The following is a 16,723-nucleotide window of genomic DNA, read 5'->3' on the forward strand; positions in this document are numbered from 1 at the left end:
AGTTCTTACATTTCCAGGAGGAATTATAGAGGAAATGCACAAAGTAGAGTTCTTACATTTCCAGGAGTGATTACAGAGGAAGTGCATAAAGTAAAGTTCTTACATTTCCAGGAGGAATTAAAGAGGAAGTGCACAAAGTAGAGTCCTTACATTTCCAGGAGGATTTACAGAGGAAGTGCACAAAGAAAAGTTCTTACATTTCCAGGAGGGATTACAGAGGAAGTGCATGAAGTAAAATTCTTACATTTCCAGGAGGGATGACAGAAGAAGTGCATAAAGTAAAGTTCTTAAATTTCCAGGAAGAATTATAGAGGAAATGCGCAAAGTAGAGTCCTTACATTTCCAGGAGGGATTACAGAGGAAGTGCATAAAGTAAAGTTCTTACATTTCCAGGAGGAATTATAGAGGAAATGCACAAAGTAGAGTTCTTACATTTCCAGGAGGGATTACAGGGGATGTGCACAAAGTAAAGTTCTTACATTTCCAGGAGGATTTACAGAGGAAGTGCATAAAGTAAAGTTCTTACATTTCCAAGAGGGATTACAGAGGAAGTGCATAAAGTAAAGTTCTTACATTTCCAGGAGGAATTACAGAGGAAATGCAAAAAATAGATTTCTTACATTTCCAGAAGGGATTACAGAGGAAGTGCATGAAGTAAAGTTCTTACATTTCCAGGAGGAATTATAGAGGAAATGCACAAAGTAGAGTTCTTACATTTCCAGGAGGAATTACAGAGGAAGTGCATAAAGTAGAGTTCTTACATTTCCAGGAGGAATTACAGAGGAAGTGCACAAAGTTCTTACATTTCCAGGAGGGATTACAGAGGAAGTGCACAAAGTAGAGTTCTTACATTTCCAGGAGGGATTACAGAGGAAGTGCACAAAGTAGAGTTCTTACATTTCCAGGAGGGATTACAGAGGAAGTGCATAAAGTAAAGTTCTTACATTTCCAGGAGGGATTACAGAGGAAGTGCATAAAGTAAAATTCTTACATTTCCAGGAGGAATTATAGAGGAAATGCGCAAAGTAGAGTCCTTACATTTCCAGGAGGGATTACAGAAGAAGTGCATAAAGTAAAGTTCTTACATTTCCAGGAGGAATTATAGAGGAAATGCACAAAGTAGAGTTCTAACATTTCCAGGAGGGATTACACAGGAAATGCATAAAGTAGAGTTATTACATTTCCAGGAGGAATTACAGAGGAAGTGCATAAAGTAGAGTTCTTACATTTCCAGGAGGAATTACAGAGGAAGTGCACAAAGTTCTTACATTTCCAGGAGGGATTACAGAGCAAGTGCACAAAGTAGAGTTTTTACATTTCCAGGAGGGATTAAAGAGGAAGTGCACAAAGTAGAGTTCTTACATTTCCAGGAGGGATAACAGAGAAGTGCATTAAGTAAAATTCTTACATTTCCAGGAGGGATGACAGAAGAAGTGCATAAAGTAAAGTTCTTACATTTCCAGGAGGAATTATAGAGGAAATGCGCAAAGTAGGGTCCTTACATTTCCAGGAGGGATTATAGAGGAAGTGCATAAACTAAAGTTCTTACATTTCCAGGAGGAATTATAGAGGAAATGCACAAAGTAGAGTTCTTACTTTTCCAGGAGGGATTACAGGGGATGTGCACAAAGTAAAGTTCTTACATTTCCAGGAGGATTTACAGAGCAAGTGCATAAAGTAAAGTTCTTACATTTCCAAGAGGGATTACAGAGGAAGTGCATAAAGTAAAGTACTTACATTTCCAGGAGGGATTACAAAGGAAGTGCATAAAGTAAAGTTCTTACATTTCCAGGAGGAATTACAGAGAAAATGCACAACATTCTTACATTTCCAGGAGGGATTACAGAGGAAGTGCACAAAATAGATTTCTTACATTTCCAGGAGGGATTACAGAGGAAGTGCATAAAGTAAAGTTCTTACATTTCCATGAGGGATTACAGAAGAAGTGCATAAAGTAAAGTTCTTACATTTGCAGGAGGAATTACAGATGAAATGCACAACGTTCTTACATTTCCAGGAGGGATTACAGAGGAAGTGCATAAAGTTAAGTTCTTACAATTCCACGAGGGATTACAGAGGAAGTGCATAAAGTAGAGTTCTTACATTTCCAGGAGGGATTACAGAGGAAGTGCATAAAGTAAAGTTCTTACATTTCCAGGAGGAATTATAGAGGAAATGCATATAGTAGAGTTCTTACATTTCCAGGAGGGATTAAAGAGGAAGTGCACAAAGTAGAGTTCTTACATTTCCAGGAGGGATTAGAGAGGAAGTGCATAAAGTAAAATTCTTACATTTCCAGGAGGGATTACAGAAGAAGTGCATAAAGTAAAGTTCTTACATTTCCAGGAGGAATTATCGAGGAAATGCACAAAGTAGAGTTCTAACATTTCCAGGAGGGATTACACAGGAAGTGCATAAAGTAGAGTTATTACATTTCCAGGAGGAATTACAGAGGAAGTGCACAAAGTAGAGTTCTTACATTTCCAGGAGGAATTACAGAGGAAGTGCACAAAGTTCTTACATTTCCAGGAGGGATTACAGAGAAAGTGCACAAAGTAGAGTTTTTACATTTTCAGGAGGGATTAAAGAGGAAGTGCACAAAGTAGAGTTCTTACATTTCCAGGAGGGATTACAGAGGAAGTGCATAAAGTAAAATTCTTACATTTTCAGGAGGGATGACAGAAGAAGTGCATAAAGTAAAGTTCTTACATATCCAGGAGGAATTATAGAGGAAATGCGCAAAGTAGAGTCCTCACATTTCCAGGAGGGATTACAGAGGAAGTGCACAAAGTAGAGTTCTTACATTTCCAGGAGGGATTACAGAGGAAGTGCATGAAGTAAAATTCTTACATTTCCAGGAGGGATGACAGAAGAAGTGCATAAACTAAAGTTCTTACATTTCCAGGAGGAATTATAGAGGAAATGCACAAAGTAGAGTTCTTACGTTTCCAGGAGGATTTACAGAGGAAGTGCATAAAGTAAAGTTCTTACATTTCCAAGAGGGATTACAGAGGAAGTGCATAAAGTAAAGTTCTTACATTTCCAGGAGGGATTACAGAGGAAGTGCATGAAGTAAAGTTCTTACATTTCCAGGAGGAATTACAGAGGAAATGCACAACGTTCTTACATTTCCAGGAGGGATTACAGAGGAAGTGCACAAAATAGATTTCTTACATTTCCAGGAGAGATTACAGAGGAAGTGCATAAAGGAAAGTTCTTACATTTCCAGGAGGGATTACAGAAGAAGTGCATAATGTAAAGTTCTTACATTTCCAGGAGGAATTACAGAGGAAGTGCATAAAGCAGAGTTCTTACATTTCCAGGAGGAATTACAGAGGAAGTGCAGAAAGTTCTTACATTTCCAGGAGGGATTACAGAGGAAGTGCACAAAGCAGAGTCCTTACATTTCCAGGAGGGATTACAGAAGAAGTGCATAAATTAAAGTTCTAACATTTTCAGGAGGGATTACAGAGGAAGTGCATAAAGTAAAGTTCTTACATTTCCAGGAGGGATTACAGAGGAAGTGCATAAAGTAAAGTTCTTACATTTCCAGGAGTATTTACAGAGGAAGTGCAAAAAGTAAAGTTCTTACGTTTCCAGGAGGGATTACAGAGGAAGTGCATAAAGTAAAGTTCTTACATTTCCAGGAGGGATTAAAGAGGAAGTGCAGAAAGTAGAGTCCTTACATTTCCAGGAGGGATTACAGGGGATGTGCACAAAGTAGAGTTCTTACATTTCCAGGAGAATTTACAGAGGAAGTGCAGAAAATAGAGTCCTTACATTTCCAGGGGGGATTACAGGGGATGTGCACAAAGTAGAGTTCTTACATTTCCAGGAGAGATTACAGAGGAAGTGCACAAAGTAAAGTTCTTACATTTCCAGGAGGGATTACAGAAGAAGTGCATAAAGTTCTTACATTTCCAGGAGGATTTACAGGGGATGTGCACAAAGTAAAGTTCTTATATTTCCAGGAGGATTTACAGAGGAAGTGCATAAAGTAAAGTTCTTACATTTCCAGGAGGGATTACAGAGGAAGTGCATAAAATAAAGTTCTTACATTTCCAGGAGCAATTACAGAGGAAGTGCATAAAGTAAAGTTTTTACAATTCCAGGAGGAATTACAGAGGAAATGCACAATATTCTTACATTTCCAGGAGGGATTACAGAGGAAGTGCACAAAGAAGATTTCTTACATTTCCAGGAGGGATTACAGAGGAAGTGCATAAAGTAAAGTTCTTACATTTCCAGGAGGAATTATAGAGGAAATGCACAAAGTAGAGTTCTTACATTTCCAGGAGTGATTACAGAGGAAGTGCATAAAGTAAAGTTCTTACATTTCCAGGAGGAATTAAAGAGGAAGTGCACAAAGAAAAGTTCTTACATTTCCAGGAGGGATTACAGAGGAAGTGCATGAAGTAAAATTCTTACATTTCCAGGAGGGATGACAGAAGAAGTGCATAAAGTAAAGTTCTTAAATTTCCAGGAAGAATTATAGAGGAAATGCGCAAAGTAGAGTCCTTACATTTCCAGGAGGGATTACAGAGGAAGTGCATAAAGTAAAGTTCTTACATTTCCAGGAGGAATTATAGAGGAAATGCACAAAGTAGAGTTCTTACATTTCCAGGAGGGATTACAGGGGATATGCACAAAGTAAAGTTCTTACATTTCCAGGAGGATTTACAGAGGAAGTGCATAAAGTAAAGTTCTTACATTTCCAAGAGGGATTACAGAGGAAGTGCATAAAGTAAAGTTCTTACATTTCCAGGAGGAATTACAGAGGAAATGCAAAAAATAGATTTCTTACATTTCCAGGAGGGATTACAGAGGAAGTGCATGAAGTAAAGTTCTTACATTTCCAGGAGGAATTATAGAGGAAATGCACAAAGTAGAGTTCTTACATTTCCAGGAGGAATTACAGAGGAAGTGCATAAAGTAGAGTTCTTACATTTCCAGGAGGAATTACAGAGGAAGTGCACAAAGTTCTTACATTTCCAGGAGGGATTACAGAGGAAGTGCACAAAGTAGAGTTCTTACATTTCCAGGAGGGATTACAGAGGAAGTGCACAAAGTAGAGTTCTTACATTTCCAGGAGGGATTACAGAGGAAGTGCATAAAGTAAAGTTCTTACATTTCCAGGAGGGATTACAGAGGAAGTGCATAAAGTAAAATTCTTACATTTCCAGGAGGAATTATAGAGGAAATGCGCAAAGTAGAGTCCTTACATTTCCAGGAGGGATTACAGAAGAAGTGCATAAAGTAAAGTTCTTACATTTCCAGGAGGAATTATAGAGGAAATGCACAAAGTAGAGTTCTAACATTTCCAGGAGGGATTACACAGGAAATGCATAAAGTAGAGTTATTACATTTCCAGGAGGAATTACAGAGGAAGTGCATAAAGTAGAGTTCTTACATTTCCAGGAGGAATTACAGAGGAAGTGCACAAAGTTCTTACATTTCCAGGAGGGATTACAGAGCAAGTGCACAAAGTAGAGTTTTTACATTTCCAGGAGGGATTAAAGAGGAAGTGCACAAAGTAGAGTTCTTACATTTCCAGGAGGGATAACAGAGAAGTGCATTAAGTAAAATTCTTACATTTCCAGGAGGGATGACAGAAGAAGTGCATAAAGTAAAGTTCTTACATTTCCAGGAGGAATTATAGAGGAAATGCGCAAAGTAGGGTCCTTACATTTCCAGGAGGGATTATAGAGGAAGTGCATAAACTAAAGTTCTTACATTTCCAGGAGGAATTATAGAGGAAATGCACAAAGTAGAGTTCTTACTTTTCCAGGAGGGATTACAGGGGATGTGCACAAAGTAAAGTTCTTACATTTCCAGGAGGATTTACAGAGCAAGTGCATAAAGTAAAGTTCTTACATTTCCAAGAGGGATTACAGAGGAAGTGCATAAAGTAAAGTACTTACATTTCCAGGAGGGATTACAAAGGAAGTGCATAAAGTAAAGTTCTTACATTTCCAGGAGGAATTACAGAGAAAATGCACAACATTCTTACATTTCCAGGAGGGATTACAGAGGAAGTGCACAAAATAGATTTCTTACATTTCCAGGAGGGATTACAGAGGAAGTGCATAAAGTAAAGTTCTTACATTTCCATGAGGGATTACAGAAGAAGTGCATAAAGTAAAGTTCTTACATTTGCAGGAGGAATTACAGATGAAATGCACAACGTTCTTACATTTCCAGGAGGGATTACAGAGGAAGTGCATAAAGTTAAGTTCTTACAATTCCACGAGGGATTACAGAGGAAGTGCATAAAGTAGAGTTCTTACATTTCCAGGAGGGATTACAGAGGAAGTGCATAAAGTAAAGTTCTTACATTTCCAGGAGGAATTATAGAGGAAATGCATATAGTAGAGTTCTTACATTTCCAGGAGGGATTAAAGAGGAAGTGCACAAAGTAGAGTTCTTACATTTCCAGGAGGGATTAGAGAGGAAGTGCATAAAGTAAAATTCTTACATTTCCAGGAGGGATTACAGAAGAAGTGCATAAAGTAAAGTTCTTACATTTCCAGGAGGAATTATAGAGGAAATGCGCAAAGTAGAGTCCTTACATTTCCAGGAGGGATTACAGAAGAAGTACATAAAGTAAAGTTCTTACATTTCCAGGAGGAATTATCGAGGAAATGCACAAAGTAGAGTTCTAACATTTCCAGGAGGGATTACACAGGAAGTGCATAAAGTAGAGTTATTACATTTCCAGGAGGAATTACAGAGGAAGTGCACAAAGTAGAGTTCTTACATTTCCAGGAGGAATTACAGAGGAAGTGCACAAAGTTCTTACATTTCCAGGAGGGATTACAGAGAAAGTGCACAAAGTAGAGTTTTTACATTTTCAGGAGGGATTAAAGAGGAAGTGCACAAAGTAGAGTTCTTACATTTCCAGGAGGGATTACAGAGGAAGTGCATAAAGTAAAATTCTTACATTTTCAGGAGGGATGACAGAAGAAGTGCATAAAGTAAAGTTCTTACATATCCAGGAGGAATTATAGAGGAAATGCGCAAAGTAGAGTCCTTACATTTCCAGGAGGGATTACAGAGGAAGTGCACAAAGTAGAGTTCTTACATTTCCAGGAGGGATTACAGAGGAAGTGCATAAAGTAAAATTCTTACATTTCCAGGAGGGATGACAGAAGAAGTGCATAAACTAAAGTTCTTACATTTCCAGGAGGAATTATAGAGGAAATGCACAAAGTAGAGTTCTTACGTTTCCAGGAGGATTTACAGAGGAAGTGCATAAAGTAAAGTTCTTACATTTCCAAGAGGGATTACAGAGGAAGTGCATAAAGTAAAGTTCTTACATTTCCAGGAGGGATTACAGAGGAAGTGCATGAAGTAAAGTTCTTACATTTCCAGGAGGAATTACAGAGGAAATGCACAACGTTCTTACATTTCCAGGAGGGATTACAGAGGATGTGCACAAAATAGATTTCTTACATTTCCAGGAGAGATTACAGAGGAAGTGCATAAAGGAAAGTTCTTACATTTCCAGGAGGGATTACAGAAGAAGTGCATAATGTAAAGTTCTTACATTTCCAGGAGGAATTACAGAGGAAGTGCATAAAGCAGAGTTCTTACATTTCCAGGAGGAATTACAGAGGAAGTGCAGAAAGTTCTTACATTTCCAGGAGGGATTACAGAGGAAGTGCACAAAGCAGAGTCCTTACATTTCCAGGAGGGATTACAGAAGAAGTGCATAAATTAAAGTTCTAACATTTTCAGGAGGGATTACAGAGGAAGTGCATAAAGTAAAGTTCTTACATTTCCAGGAGGGATTACAGAGGAAGTGCATAAAGTAAAGTTCTTACATTTCCAGGAGTATTTACAGAGGAAGTGCAAAAAGTAAAGTTCTTACGTTTCCAGGAGGGATTACAGAGGAAGTGCATAAAGTAAAGTTCTTACATTTCCAGGAGGGATTAAAGAGGAAGTGCAGAAAGTAGAGTCCTTACATTTCCAGGAGGGATTACAGGGGATGTGCACAAAGTAGAGTTCTTACATTTCCAGGAGAATTTACAGAGGAAGTGCAGAAAATAGAGTCCTTACATTTCCAGGGGGGATTACAGGGGATGTGCACAAAGTAGAGTTCTTACATTTCCAGGAGAGATTACAGAGGAAATGCACAACGTTCAAACATTTCTAGGAGGGATTACAGAGAAAGTGCATAAAGTAAAGTTCTTACATTTCCAGGAGTAATTAAAGAGGAAGTGCACAAAGTAGAGTCCTTACATTTCCAGGAGGATTTACAGAGGAATTGCATAAAGTAAAGTTCTTACATTTCCAGGAGGAATTACAGAGGAAGTGCAGAAAATAGAGTCCTTACATTTCCAGGAGAGATTACAGGGTATGTGCACAAAGTAGAGTTCTTACATTTCCAGGAAGGATAACAGAGGAAATGCACAACGTTCTTGCATTTCTAGGAGGGATTACAGAGGAAGTGCACAAAGTAGATTTCTTACATTTCCATGAGGAATTACAGAGGAAGTGCAGAAAATAGAGTCCTTACATTTTCAGGGGGGATTACAGGGGATGTGCACAAAGTAGAGTTCTTACATTTCCAGGAGGAATTACAGAGGAAATGCACAACGTTCAAACATTTCCAGGAGGGATTACAAAGGAAGTGCATAAAGTAAAGTTCTTACATTTCCAGGAGTAATTAAAGAGGAAGTGCACAAAGTAGAGTCCTTACATTTCCAGGAGGATTTACAGAGGAAGTGCATAAAGTAAAGTTCTTACATTTCGAGGGGGAATTACAGAGGAAATGCAGAAAATAGAGTCCTTACATTTCCAGGAGAGATTACAGGGTATGTGCACAAAGTAGAGTTCTTACATTTCCAGGAAGGATTACAGAGGAAATGCACAACGTTCTTACATTTCTAGGAGGGATTACAGAGGAAGTGCACAAAGTAGATTTCTTACATTTCCATGAGGAATTACAGAGGAAGTGCATAAAGTAAAGTTCTTACATTTCCAGGAGGAATTACAGAGGAAGTGCAGAAAATAGAGTCCTTACATTTCCAGGAGGGATTACAGGGAATGTGCACAAAGTAGAGTGCTTACATTTCCAGGAGGGATTACAGAGGAAGTGCATAAAGTAGAGTTCTTACATTTTCAGGAGGAATTACAGAGGAAGTGGAGAAAATAGAGTCCTTACATTTCCAGGAGGGATTACAGAGGAAGTGCAGAAAGTAAAGTTCTTACATTTCCAGGAGTAATTAAAGAGGAAGTGCACAAAGTAGAGTCCTTACATTTCCAGGAGGATTTACAGAGGAAGTGCATATAGTAAAGTTCTTACATTTCCAGGAGGAATTACAGAGAAAGTGCAGAAAATAGAGTCCTTACATTTCCAGGAGGGATTACAGAAGAAGTGCATAAAGTAAAGTTCTTACATTTCCAGGAGGAATTATAGAGGAAATGCACAAAGTAGAGTTCTTACATTTCCAGGAGGGATTATAGAGGAAATGCACAAAGTAGAGTTCTTACATTTCCAGGAGGATTTACACAGGAAGTGCATGAAATAAAATTGTTACATTTCCAGGAGGGATTACAGAGGAAGTGCATAAAGTAAAATTCTTACATTTCCAGGAGGGATTACAGAGGAATTGCAGAAAATAGAGTTCTTACATTTCCAGGAGGATTTACAGAGGAAGTGCATAAAGTAAAGTTCTTACATTTCCAGGAGCGATTACAGAGAACGAGCATAAAGTAAAGTTCTTACATTTCCAGGTAGAATTAAAGAGGAAGTGCAGAAAGTAGAGTTCTTATATTTCCAGGAGGGATTACAGAGGAACTGCACAAAGTACAGTTCTTACATTTCCAGGAATATTTACAGAGGAAGTGCATAAAGTAAAGTTCTTACATTTCCAGGAGGAATTACAGAGGAAGTGCATAAAGTAAAGTTCTTACATTACCAGGAGGGATTACAGAGGAAGTGCATAAAGTAAAGTTCTTACATTTCCAGGAGTATTTACAGAGGATGTGCAAAAAGTAAAGTTCTTACATTTCCAGGAGGGATTACAGAGGAAGTGCATAAAGTAAAGTTCTTACATTTCCAGGAGGGATTAAAGAGGAAGTGCAGAAAGTGGAGTCCTTACATTTCCAGGAGGGATTACAGAGGAAGTGCATAAAGTAAAATTCTTACATTTCCAGGAGGGATGACAGAAGAAGTGCATAAAGTAAAGTTCTTATATTTCCAGGAGGAATTACAGAGGAAATGCGCAAAGTAAAGTCCTTACATTTCCAGGAGGGATTACAGAGGAAGTGCATAAACTAAAGTTCTTACATTTCTAGGAGGAATTATAGAGGAAATGCACAAAGTAGGGTTCTTACATTTCCAGGAGGGATTACAGAGGAAGTGCATGAAGTAAAGTTCTTACATTTCCAGGAGGAATTACAGAGGAAATGCACAACGTTCTTACATTTCCTGGAGGGATTACAGAGGAAGTGCACAAAATAGATTTCTTACATTTCCAGGAGGGATTACAGAGGAAGTGCATAAAATAAAGTTCTTACATTTCCAGGAGGGATTACAGAAGAAGTGCATAAAGTAAAGTTCTTACATTTCCAGGAGGAATTATAGAGGAAATGCACAAAGTAGAGTTCTTACATTTCCAGGAGGAATTACAGAGGAAGTGCATAAAGCAGAGTTCTTACATTTCCAGGAGGAATTACAGAGGAAGTGCAGAAAGTTCTTACATTTCCAGGAGGGATTACAGAGGAAGTGCACAAAGCAGAGTCCTTACATTTCCAGGAGGGATTACAGAAGAAGTGCATAAATTAAAGTTCTAACATTTTCAGGAGGGATTACAGAGGAAGTGCATAAAGTAAAGTTCTTACATTTCCAGGAGGGATTACAGAGGAAGTGCATAAAGTAAAGTTCTTACATTTCCAGGAGTATTTACAGAGGAAGTGCAAAAAGTAAAGTTCTTACGTTTCCAGGAGGGATTACAGAGGAAGTGCATAAAGTAAAGTTCTTACATTTCCAGGAGGGATTAAAGAGGAAGTGCAGAAAGTAGAGTCCTTACATTTCCAGGAGGGATTACAGGGGATGTGCACAAAGTAGAGTTCTTACATTTCCAGGAGAATTTACAGAGGAAGTGCAGAAAATAGAGTCCTTACATTTCCAGGGGGGATTACAGGGGATGTGCACAAAGTAGAGTTCTTACATTTCCAGGAGAGATTACAGAGGAAGTGCACAAAGTAAAGTTCTTACATTTCCAGGAGGGATTACAGAAGAAGTGCATAAAGTTCTTACATTTCCAGGAGGATTTACAGGGGATGTGCACAAAGTAAAGTTCTTATATTTCCAGGAGGATTTACAGAGGAAGTGCATAAAGTAAAGTTCTTACATTTCCAGGAGGGATTACAGAGGAAGTGCATAAAATAAAGTTCTTACATTTCCAGGAGCAATTACAGAGGAAGTGCATAAAGTAAAGTTTTTACAATTCCAGGAGGAATTACAGAGGAAATGCACAATATTCTTACATTTCCAGGAGGGATTACAGAGGAAGTGCACAAAGAAGATTTCTTACATTTCCAGGAGGGATTACAGAGGAAGTGCATAAAGTAAAGTTCTTACATTTCCAGGAGGAATTATAGAGGAAATGCACAAAGTAGAGTTCTTACATTTCCAGGAGTGATTACAGAGGAAGTGCATAAAGTAAAGTTCTTACATTTCCAGGAGGAATTAAAGAGGAAGTGCACAAAGAAAAGTTCTTACATTTCCAGGAGGGATTACAGAGGAAGTGCATGAAGTAAAATTCTTACATTTCCAGGAGGGATGACAGAAGAAGTGCATAAAGTAAAGTTCTTAAATTTCCAGGAAGAATTATAGAGGAAATGCGCAAAGTAGAGTCCTTACATTTCCAGGAGGGATTACAGAGGAAGTGCATAAAGTAAAGTTCTTACATTTCCAGGAGGAATTATAGAGGAAATGCACAAAGTAGAGTTCTTACATTTCCAGGAGGGATTACAGGGGATGTGCACAAAGTAAAGTTCTTACATTTCCAGGAGGATTTACAGAGGAAGTGCATAAAGTAAAGTTCTTACATTTCCAAGAGGGATTACAGAGGAAGTGCATAAAGTAAAGTTCTTACATTTCCAGGAGGAATTACAGAGGAAATGCAAAAAATAGATTTCTTACATTTCCAGGAGGGATTACAGAGGAAGTGCATGAAGTAAAGTTCTTACATTTCCAGGAGGAATTATAGAGGAAATGCACAAAGTAGAGTTCTTACATTTCCAGGAGGAATTACAGAGGAAGTGCATAAAGTAGAGTTCTTACATTTCCAGGAGGAATTACAGAGGAAGTGCACAAAGTTCTTACATTTCCAGGAGGGATTACAGAGGAAGTGCACAAAGTAGAGTTCTTACATTTCCAGGAGGGATTACAGAGGAAGTGCACAAAGTAGAGTTCTTACATTTCCAGGAGGGATTACAGAGGAAGTGCATAAAGTAAAGTTCTTACATTTCCAGGAGGGATTACAGAGGAAGTGCATAAAGTAAAATTCTTACATTTCCAGGAGGAATTATAGAGGAAATGCGCAAAGTAGAGTCCTTACATTTCCAGGAGGGATTACAGAAGAAGTGCATAAAGTAAAGTTCTTACATTTCCAGGAGGAATTATAGAGGAAATGCACAAAGTAGAGTTCTAACATTTCCAGGAGGGATTACACAGGAAATGCATAAAGTAGAGTTATTACATTTCCAGGAGGAATTACAGAGGAAGTGCATAAAGTAGAGTTCTTACATTTCCAGGAGGAATTACAGAGGAAGTGCACAAAGTTCTTACATTTCCAGGAGGGATTACAGAGCAAGTGCACAAAGTAGAGTTTTTACATTTCCAGGAGGGATTAAAGAGGAAGTGCACAAAGTAGAGTTCTTACATTTCCAGGAGGGATAACAGAGAAGTGCATTAAGTAAAATTCTTACATTTCCAGGAGGGATGACAGAAGAAGTGCATAAAGTAAAGTTCTTACATTTCCAGGAGGAATTATAGAGGAAATGCGCAAAGTAGGGTCCTTACATTTCCAGGAGGGATTATAGAGGAAGTGCATAAACTAAAGTTCTTACATTTCCAGGAGGAATTATAGAGGAAATGCACAAAGTAGAGTTCTTACTTTTCCAGGAGGGATTACAGGGGATGTGCACAAAGTAAAGTTCTTACATTTCCAGGAGGATTTACAGAGCAAGTGCATAAAGTAAAGTTCTTACATTTCCAAGAGGGATTACAGAGGAAGTGCATAAAGTAAAGTACTTACATTTCCAGGAGGGATTACAAAGGAAGTGCATAAAGTAAAGTTCTTACATTTCCAGGAGGAATTACAGAGAAAATGCACAACATTCTTACATTTCCAGGAGGGATTACAGAGGAAGTGCACAAAATAGATTTCTTACATTTCCAGGAGGGATTACAGAGGAAGTGCATAAAGTAAAGTTCTTACATTTCCATGAGGGATTACAGAAGAAGTGCATAAAGTAAAGTTCTTACATTTGCAGGAGGAATTACAGATGAAATGCACAACGTTCTTACATTTCCAGGAGGGATTACAGAGGAAGTGCATAAAGTTAAGTTCTTACAATTCCACGAGGGATTACAGAGGAAGTGCATAAAGTAGAGTTCTTACATTTCCAGGAGGGATTACAGAGGAAGTGCATAAAGTAAAGTTCTTACATTTCCAGGAGGAATTATAGAGGAAATGCATATAGTAGAGTTCTTACATTTCCAGGAGGGATTAAAGAGGAAGTGCACAAAGTAGAGTTCTTACATTTCCAGGAGGGATTAGAGAGGAAGTGCATAAAGTAAAATTCTTACATTTCCAGGAGGGATTACAGAAGAAGTGCATAAAGTAAAGTTCTTACATTTCCAGGAGGAATTATAGAGGAAATGCGCAAAGTAGAGTCCTTACATTTCCAGGAGGGATTACAGAAGAAGTACATAAAGTAAAGTTCTTACATTTCCAGGAGGAATTATCGAGGAAATGCACAAAGTAGAGTTCTAACATTTCCAGGAGGGATTACACAGGAAGTGCATAAAGTAGAGTTATTACATTTCCAGGAGGAATTACAGAGGAAGTGCACAAAGTAGAGTTCTTACATTTCCAGGAGGAATTACAGAGGAAGTGCACAAAGTTCTTACATTTCCAGGAGGGATTACAGAGAAAGTGCACAAAGTAGAGTTTTTACATTTTCAGGAGGGATTAAAGAGGAAGTGCACAAAGTAGAGTTCTTACATTTCCAGGAGGGATTACAGAGGAAGTGCATAAAGTAAAATTCTTACATTTTCAGGAGGGATGACAGAAGAAGTGCATAAAGTAAAGTTCTTACATATCCAGGAGGAATTATAGAGGAAATGCGCAAAGTAGAGTCCTTACATTTCCAGGAGGGATTACAGAGGAAGTGCACAAAGTAGAGTTCTTACATTTCCAGGAGGGATTACAGAGGAAGTGCATAAAGTAAAATTCTTACATTTCCAGGAGGGATGACAGAAGAAGTGCATAAACTAAAGTTCTTACATTTCCAGGAGGAATTATAGAGGAAATGCACAAAGTAGAGTTCTTACGTTTCCAGGAGGATTTACAGAGGAAGTGCATAAAGTAAAGTTCTTACATTTCCAAGAGGGATTACAGAGGAAGTGCATAAAGTAAAGTTCTTACATTTCCAGGAGGGATTACAGAGGAAGTGCATGAAGTAAAGTTCTTACATTTCCAGGAGGAATTACAGAGGAAATGCACAACGTTCTTACATTTCCAGGAGGGATTACAGAGGATGTGCACAAAATAGATTTCTTACATTTCCAGGAGAGATTACAGAGGAAGTGCATAAAGGAAAGTTCTTACATTTCCAGGAGGGATTACAGAAGAAGTGCATAATGTAAAGTTCTTACATTTCCAGGAGGAATTACAGAGGAAGTGCATAAAGCAGAGTTCTTACATTTCCAGGAGGAATTACAGAGGAAGTGCAGAAAGTTCTTACATTTCCAGGAGGGATTACAGAGGAAGTGCACAAAGCAGAGTCCTTACATTTCCAGGAGGGATTACAGAAGAAGTGCATAAATTAAAGTTCTAACATTTTCAGGAGGGATTACAGAGGAAGTGCATAAAGTAAAGTTCTTACATTTCCAGGAGGGATTACAGAGGAAGTGCATAAAGTAAAGTTCTTACATTTCCAGGAGTATTTACAGAGGAAGTGCAAAAAGTAAAGTTCTTACGTTTCCAGGAGGGATTACAGAGGAAGTGCATAAAGTAAAGTTCTTACATTTCCAGGAGGGATTAAAGAGGAAGTGCAGAAAGTAGAGTCCTTACATTTCCAGGAGGGATTACAGGGGATGTGCACAAAGTAGAGTTCTTACATTTCCAGGAGAATTTACAGAGGAAGTGCAGAAAATAGAGTCCTTACATTTCCAGGGGGGATTACAGGGGATGTGCACAAAGTAGAGTTCTTACATTTCCAGGAGAGATTACAGAGGAAATGCACAACGTTCAAACATTTCTAGGAGGGATTACAGAGAAAGTGCATAAAGTAAAGTTCTTACATTTCCAGGAGTAATTAAAGAGGAAGTGCACAAAGTAGAGTCCTTACATTTCCAGGAGGATTTACAGAGGAATTGCATAAAGTAAAGTTCTTACATTTCCAGGAGGAATTACAGAGGAAGTGCAGAAAATAGAGTCCTTACATTTCCAGGAGAGATTACAGGGTATGTGCACAAAGTAGAGTTCTTACATTTCCAGGAAGGATAACAGAGGAAATGCACAACGTTCTTGCATTTCTAGGAGGGATTACAGAGGAAGTGCACAAAGTAGATTTCTTACATTTCCATGAGGAATTACAGAGGAAGTGCAGAAAATAGAGTCCTTACATTTTCAGGGGGGATTACAGGGGATGTGCACAAAGTAGAGTTCTTACATTTCCAGGAGGAATTACAGAGGAAATGCACAACGTTCAAACATTTCCAGGAGGGATTACAAAGGAAGTGCATAAAGTAAAGTTCTTACATTTCCAGGAGTAATTAAAGAGGAAGTGCACAAAGTAGAGTCCTTACATTTCCAGGAGGATTTACAGAGGAAGTGCATAAAGTAAAGTTCTTACATTTCGAGGGGGAATTACAGAGGAAATGCAGAAAATAGAGTCCTTACATTTCCAGGAGAGATTACAGGGTATGTGCACAAAGTAGAGTTCTTACATTTCCAGGAAGGATTACAGAGGAAATGCACAACGTTCTTACATTTCTAGGAGGGATTACAGAGGAAGTGCACAAAGTAGATTTCTTACATTTCCATGAGGAATTACAGAGGAAGTGCATAAAGTAAAGTTCTTACATTTCCAGGAGGAATTACAGAGGAAGTGCAGAAAATAGAGTCCTTACATTTCCAGGAGGGATTACAGGGAATGTGCACAAAGTAGAGTGCTTACATTTCCAGGAGGGATTACAGAGGAAGTGCATAAAGTAGAGTTCTTACATTTTCAGGAGGAATTACAGAGGAAGTGGAGAAAATAGAGTCCTTACATTTCCAGGAGGGATTACAGAGGAAGTGCAGAAAGTAAAGTTCTTACATTTCCAGGAGTAATTAAAGAGGAAGTGCACAAAGTAGAGTCCTTACATTTCCAGGAGGATTTACAGAGGAAGTGCATATAGTAAAGTTCTTACATTTCCAGGAGGAATTACAGAGAAAGTGCAGAAAATAGAGTCCTTACATTTCCAGGAGGGATTACA

The sequence above is a fragment of the Phyllobates terribilis genome, unplaced genomic scaffold (genome assembly GCF_046119375.1).
Source record: "Phyllobates terribilis strain yellow unplaced genomic scaffold, ASM4611937v1 Scaffold_30__1_contigs__length_15301838, whole genome shotgun sequence".
In the NCBI taxonomy this organism is placed as follows: domain Eukaryota; kingdom Metazoa; phylum Chordata; class Amphibia; order Anura; family Dendrobatidae; genus Phyllobates; species Phyllobates terribilis.